Source organism: Pomacea canaliculata, linkage group LG1 (assembly GCF_003073045.1).
Source record: "Pomacea canaliculata isolate SZHN2017 linkage group LG1, ASM307304v1, whole genome shotgun sequence".
Lineage (NCBI taxonomy): Eukaryota > Metazoa > Mollusca > Gastropoda > Architaenioglossa > Ampullariidae > Pomacea > Pomacea canaliculata.
This window is the reverse complement of record NC_037590.1, coordinates 45,041,818-45,049,413: the sequence shown is the minus strand read 5'-3', so window position 1 is coordinate 45,049,413 and position 7,596 is coordinate 45,041,818. Positions and strand designations below refer to the sequence as shown.

Here is a 7,596-nt window from a genome sequence, read left to right as displayed (position 1 = left end):
TCGAGTTAACCTATACAGACTTTAGCATTGAGATGTAGTTAAACAATACAGATGTTATCATGGAGCATTAGCTAAACAATACAGATGTTATCATGGAGCATTAGCTAAACAATACAGATGTTATCACGGAGCATTAGCTAAACAATACAGATGTTATCACGGAGCATTAGCTAAACAATACAGATGTTATCACGGAGCATTAGCTAAACAATACAGATGTTATCATGGAGCATTAGCTAAACAATACAGATGTTATCATGGAGCATTAGCTAAACAATACAGATGTTATCATGGAGCATTAGCTAAACAATACAGATGTTATCATGGAGCATTAGCTAAACAATACAGATGTTATCATGGAGCATTAGCTAAACAATACAGATGTTATCACGGAGCATTAGCTAAACAATACAGATGTTATCACGGAGCATTAGCTAAACAATACAGATGTTATCACGGAGCATTAGCTAAACAATACAGATGTTATCATGGAGCATTAGCTAAACAATACAGATGTTATCATGGAGCATTAGCTAAACAATACAGATGTTATCATGGAGCATTAGCTAAACAATACAGATGTTATCATGGAGCATTAGCTAAACAATACAGATGTTATCACTGAGACCAAGCTAAACAATAAAGACATCGCTCAGACCTACCCTTTGATGTATAAATACTAGATTTTGTTGTTGCCTGTCCTATCATCCTCTTACGACATGCTGGTAACTCGTAATCAAGTGTACGTGTAAACAAATCAGTAATTATGAAAGTTCTGTTCTCGTTTGCTGATGGAGTTGCTCCCTCACTTCTGGTCACAGCGTTTTTGCGATTTCTTGTTATAAATCCGGTTCTTTACTCCTCCTCTGGTGCTTCTTCTCCACTGCAGGAAAGAATCAATTCAGGGTTTCAAGTAGTTCTCTAAGGCAGTGGTTCTCAAAGTATTTCGGACCGCGGACCACTTTACTTAAGTAAAAAATATATCGGACCATCAAGGCCTAAAAATCAGTCTGTAATATGAATTTCAAATTTAAATTTCCGCATTTGTTTCATTACAATTCAAAACTAAATGTCCTTCTGTGACAGTAGTATAGTAATAAGTTGACACAAAAGTACCTCGTTATTTGTAATTAAAATGTTACTACGAGGAATGCATCACTTTAAACATCACTTTGCTGACATATGACGACTGTCAGTCGCGGACCACCTGACCTATGTCCGCGGATCACACTTTGAGAACCACTGCTCTAAGGTATAAATTATACCTAAATTGTAATTATTTCTTAGAAGGACAAGAAAGGTAAAAACAATGCAGCACAGGTAAAGTCGAAAGTGAAAACATCAAATGTTGCCTTCAATTGACAACGTGTCTTGTATTCCTGGATTTTGTTGTCTTTTACACGGGAATCTACTTCGTTGGTTTGTAACTCACAAACTTTTAAGCAGCTACCCAACTTTTAGACGTGTGCGATGAGGTTTTTAAAAAAGTCTGCATTTAAAACAAGACAGTTCTGTAAGACAGTGTCTCTGTGTCTCCATACACATCTACCAGACATATCACCTGTCGCTATTTCTGTATACACATGTTTGCTAAGCCCAAATACGTGATATCGAGTCTTTGGTGCGCCTTTCCGTCTGTCAGTCCAATGGACATCATGAAATGGTCATGTAGACGTTTGACCCTCCATCTCTTTACCCTTCTGTCAGTCCCACCATCTCTCTGTTTTCAAATACATGTCGGTTTGAAAGTCATATTTTCTGACTAGTAATGTCCACTTACCCCTCTGCGTCTTCTGACCTGCAACAGCAGATATAAACATTCGCGCTTTCTTCAAAAACATAAACGTTGAAATATGAAGTAAAATGCCTTAGCTTCTCATGAAGAGAGGAGAACAGCACAGTTGATGTACATTTTAATAGGTATTTAAAATGAGCTCCGATTAAACTGTAAGAACAGCACAACGCATCTCTATTTTTTTTTCTCTCCTTAACAAAGACGGAAATTTCTCTTTCTTGGATGCTCTCTTAAATAATAGACTAAAAAGATAAAATAAAAAAGTCAAACAGTCAGTTACACAACCACACTCAGTGGCATCGCAGCTGATTAAAAAACTTGGGGAAAGATTTCTTCTTGGAGACTAGTTGTTTCTATTGGCAACCAGAAGGTAGGATTTGGAAATGGTGACGACGGGTTATAGTGGTCTGTGACATGGGAAGCTTTATTTGTTTCCTTATCTATACTCGTACTTCAGTTTTGCAGGCACCTGACATTTCAAAAGCAAACTTTACTTTGAATGAATTTTCTAGAGATCATCAAAACTGTGCTCCATTGTCACAGGGAGCGTTAATGTCGCTACTTTCCAACTAAATAATGTGCTTTGTCTTCAGCAGCTTCCCTTGAGAGGTGTGTCCTGTCTTACACGTACTAACAATAAAGTCGCCAGTGAAATACATTTCTCTCACACTGTCTGTCTCTCGTTTTCTTAGGAAGTTGCATTAGTCCTACCATTCTTCTCTACCTTTAACTTTGTTAGCAGTTGGATCTGTCGTCAGACGATGTCATAAACTATTCAAGATTTACACTAATTACTTACTTTTCGGCGCTTTCGGCATTTGTGGCTTCCTCCTCTTCTGCGTCATCGCCTCTGCAGTAGGAAAAGAAATCGCAAGTTAAGACAATGTTATCAATATGGTAAATTAAAGTAATTTCAGAAGCATTTTACAAGAAATGATATTAGCTTTCCATACGCAGATAATTTATTCCACTTTAATGTAAAAGCATTGTCACGTAAACTAAGAAGTGTGAACAGATGTCTTAAAGTATAAATAACATATAAGTATACAGTAAATGTGACCCTCCACGACGAAATGAGTCTTAAGTCGGAAATTTGAGATTTGCCCAAATGCATATTTTTAAAAAGTACAGGCTCCGAACTTTCTTTTCATACAAACGTTGTTCTTCTAGCCCTAAAACTGAGTGAGTTATGAAGGTTTGAAGTCTGAAAGTACGATGGCGGCCATTTTGAGAAAAGCGGGTTCAAAGGTTAGCGTCAAGATGGCCGACTGTGACGGTAAGGGGGTGGAGGGGGTGGGGATGGCGTAGCCTCTGCCATGTAAACATCGTGTAAACATTGTGAATTCTGGACACCACGTGTATTTCACGTGCGGCTCGGGCAGTGCTCACACCTGGTGTAGTGTGACTGGGGTGACCGTAGCGGCCAGCGAGGATCGATCTATCGAGCTACCGAGGGGCTATCGATCGAGCGGCGGCTGTTATTTGTGGATTTGTGGATTTTGTGGATTTGAGTGAATTTATGTCACTGACTCGCTGTTGCTGCTTTTGCTGCGGAGCCGCTGCTGCTGCTGTGTTTGGGACTGCTACCTCAGTAGAACTGCTGCTGCTGTGGTTAGCAGCTGACGCAGGTTTGCTGAAGGTTCCACGCCGATTCTGCTACTGGGAGCGGTGATTTTCCGCTGGTGTCGGCATAACGCAAAGTCAGACTTTTCTTTTTTTAAGTTCCACCAGTAGAGAAGGGGGTGGGGGGAGGTTTCGTACCCCCATTGTAACTCTTCACCGTCATCGATAGAGGTACAGTAAGATGGTTGACACGGATTTGTAGGACTTTTGTGTGAGTGTGTTGCTGAATATTCATGAGCACGTGGACTTTTCTTGTGGCTTAGAAAAGTGCTCTAAGAGACTTATCAATACGAATGCCTTGAAATCGACGTGTGTAGGTAGTCTTTGTGGATTTAAGTCTGTAGTTGTGGAAACTGCCGTAGACCAGCCTGCGTGCGGTCTTAGTATCTGCGTCTAATAATATTTGGTGTATGCTATTGTCACGCTGATATCGTTGTGTACGAGGGGAAGTGTATGGTTTAAACTGCTTTATTTGACAGTTTCATGTATTGCTATGTATTTTTAAAGTTTTCGTGTATAATAACTACTTGGACGTCCCAACCTGAAGTTGATCTCGTGTTTTGTTATTGGAAAGAATGCGCATGTCCGAATGTTGGTCGTGACACCGACCGGGTTTGTTTACTCTTAAACTTGTGCAGACCAATCTTTTGACCGGTTAATATTTGAATCGTTCTTTAAAGAAGTTCAACAGAAAGACTCTGGTCTTTCTGGCAAGGTGTAACACGATGGGATTATAACAGGGAAACAGAATCGAAACAGCGTTTGAATTTCGTCTGAAATCGGTACTGACTGCAGTAGGGTACCTCGATTAAAACGTATTTTAAGTCGATTTTTAACTTTTATTTTACCATAGCAGTGTATTTTCCTGATAGTTTAATAACCAAGGAATCCATTTTTAAAGAAAAGTCAAACTGCACAAAATTGACGCCTATCGCCTTTCGGGGTCTCGAGCACAAAACTGTCACAAAACAACCTTTGTGAAGAAAATAGTCCCTCCACGCCGCATCCCCTCCCACCCCAAGCGTGGTCGCGCGAGACGGACAGCAACAGCTGGTGACGTAGTGCCCAATGTGTCCAGTACAAACAGCGGGCGAGAAGCAGCGCTCGCACCTTTTTCTCGGCACAGAAACTGGTCCTGCTTGTATAGCAGTAAGTAAAGCTTTGAGACTGAGTTCGCGAGAAGTACCTTAGTACCGCAAGGCGCTCTGGTCCGCTGGAAATAGCAGCCCGTGACACTCAGTCTCTCTTTTCCCCACCCCAGGAAGTTAGGTGTTAGGTTTGACAGGCTTGGTAGGTAGGTTAAGATACATACAGTGGTTGTATGTGTAAATAATGTAAAAAAATCTGAAATACCTGTGTGAGCGTGTCAGTGCGAAAGAGTGCTAGTGTGTCGTACGTAGGTCTCCGTTGTGTGACTGCGTATCACTTGCGTGAGTGAGTTCTGTGTATTGCCCATGTAGTAGTCGTGACACAGCAGCAGAGAAAGAACACACGTGAAGGTCCGGCGGAGTTGACACTTTAGTCTGAGAGAAAGTAAAGCACCGGGTCCTCTGAGTTCGGGTGCGTAGTGGATAAGGATAGGTAAGAAAGATCACAATGCGAGGTAAAGGATTAGACGACGCACCCGACTAACGAAAGATAGAATTTTCTTAGAGGAAAATTCTCCTTGGGAACTTCCGTCCTCTTCCCTGGAACAACAAAGAGGAGCGGACGGATTTGGCGCTAAGCTAAGGTAGGTCTAGGCCATCGGTGTTAGCGAGGGTCAGTCAGTCCGGCTACATTGACAGTCGTTGCAGGTCACTCGATTTGACGTGGTTTTGTACTCAAACAACAGAAACTGAGAAGAAAACAATAATATTTAAATTCTGATGTATATTCTAATAAAATATGATCTTGTTTAGTACTTTATGCTATATGTTATGTAAAAAAAATTTTTTCTTAATTTCTGACTTGTGACCTTCCGCCCGGATTGTGAATTTTGTCCCATACAGTTACTATCTTTGATGTGAGCTTACTACAAGAAATCAGAACCTATAATTCTTGAAATTAACACCACGCAAATGCTTTTAAGATGCTCTTTTAAACGGAGTATCACATATATTTGTCTTTTTTTAAAAATTCTATTACACCTACCTAATTTTCTTTGGAATACCTAATAAGTGACTGTTCATGCAGGATTCAGATGTCAACATTTTTGTTTCACGCAGTTTGACCTCTTATTATTATTTTAATTTTTTTTAAATCTTACAGTTATTTTTTATGATTTTTTTGAAATTGGTGAATTTCCGTGCGGACGAGGGGAATTTGACCTCGTTGACCCCCCTCCCGTAGCGATTGAGTTAATTAAGACTCATGTCGTCGTGGAGGGTCACAAATATCAAGTCACCAGTAAACTACATTTCTCCTACACTGTCTTTCTGTCGTTTTGTTAGGAAGGTGTATTAGTCCTACAATTCTTCTCTACTTTCAAGTTTGTTAGCACTTCGATCTGTCGTCCGAAAATGTAGTACACTGTTGAAGGTATACAATATTTACTTACCCTCCTTCAGCTTCTTCTCTGCAGTAAGAAAGGAATCCCAAGTTAAGACAATATTGTCAATATTCTAACTTAAGGTAATTTCCGAAGCATTTTACAAGAAATGATACTCGATTAACATACGCAGATAATTTATTTCATTTTAAGGTAAAGCACTGTCACAGCAACTGAGAAGTGTGAAAATAATATCTTTAGATATAAATATCAAATCGCCAGTGATTATCAGTTCTCCTACACAAGGAGTATTCTTTCTGTTGCTTTGTTACCTTAGTGGATTAGTTCTACAACACTTCTCTACTGTCAGGTTTGTAAGCATGTCTGTCTGGCATCAGACGATAAACTGTTCAAGGTATACAGTAAATATTTACTTACCCCTCTGGATTTCCGGTATTTCCTCTGCAGTAGGAAAATTAATGTCAGGTTTAGACAATAATATCCGCCTTGTATATTAAGGTCACTTTACAAGCATTTTACCAGGAGTAAGACAAGATTTCTTTAAATACTCTGTTGTGTTATAAAGTAAAAGCATTGTCACAGAACGTTAATGAATATGATTAAAAAGTGTGTCTTATTGTTGGAAAATCATTTTAGAAGTCTTACAACTCTCTCAGGAATGGGACAAAAGTGTCTGAAGACATTAAGTCGCCAGTGAAATATATTTCTGTAACACTGGCTCTGCCACTTTGTCAGTCCGGTATATTAGTCCTACAATTGTTCTGTACTTTCAAGTGTGTTGGCATGTCTGTCTGTGGTCATAAACTGTTCAAGGTATTCAGAGAGCATTCACTTACCCTTCTGCATCTTGTGCGAGACTGTAGTAGGAAAAGGTAAGCCAAGTTTAGACAATGATATTTATGTAAGGGAGATATTTATGTAATAACTGCTAAAAGCTGTAAAAGTAATTCCTAGAGTTTAGCTTGGGAGCGGAACCAGGCTTAGTTTGTGTTTGTGCGGAAGAAAGCATGAGAAACACCTGAGGACGTGTTTGCAAGAAATGGCGAGCTCGAGTGTCATGACCCATGTCCCCAATGTTTGTAAATTCATCAAATTTAATTATCTTTCTTTCTTCATCTCAGAACATCATTCTCCTCAAGAATAATCAGATGTTTCAACAAAAGTAATAATTTATTTACACATATCTAAATCACTCTCTCTTTTTCTGACTGATAAGTTATCACAAAAATATTTACTTTTCGGCCTGCCGACGTTTTCTCCACACTAGGAACAGCAACAATGCTGCAAGATACCAAAGTTTAAAATATGATTGATAGATTGAGGCACTTTTTTTCTCAGATTCACAGTTTCTTGTTAAATTTTATCATCAAGCTAGCTTGAATATTCACACCTTCATCATTATGATCATGAGCAGCAGCAACAACATGCCCTGTTAACCTTCATTAGCGTGGGGGAGGGACACTCTAAGTGTTCTGCACTTTTGTGTGAATTGAAGGTCCGATTGGCTGTTGTGTGGATTTTGTTTTCCTCTCTTTTACTGATGCTTACCTAAAGACAAGGACTTACAAACACTTGATGTAGACCCGTGTCTACACTATTGGCTCAGCCTGTGAGCGATACATCTATATCATTTGACATACGGACATTGTAAAATATTCAGTTCAAGTTTCGATGTTTGCCACTCTTG

The 7,596-nt window shown here is 39.5% G+C and overlaps 1 long non-coding RNA gene across 1 annotated transcript in view; it reads right to left on the bottom strand.

The window, feature by feature from the left end:
- Positions 1 to 836: 836 nt before the first annotated feature.
- LOC112564688 overlaps positions 837 to 7,596 on the bottom strand; it is a 7,498-nt gene continuing 738 nt past the window's right edge. The window contains exons 2-8 of the long non-coding RNA XR_003099256.1: positions 7,145 to 7,190; positions 6,746 to 6,766; positions 6,327 to 6,350; positions 5,958 to 5,975; positions 2,595 to 2,645; positions 1,781 to 1,798; positions 837 to 883 (exon numbers count right to left, since the gene is read on the bottom strand). This is a non-coding gene — a long non-coding RNA (uncharacterized LOC112564688). The remainder of the gene's footprint in view (positions 884 to 1,780; positions 1,799 to 2,594; positions 2,646 to 5,957; positions 5,976 to 6,326; positions 6,351 to 6,745; positions 6,767 to 7,144; positions 7,191 to 7,596) is intronic.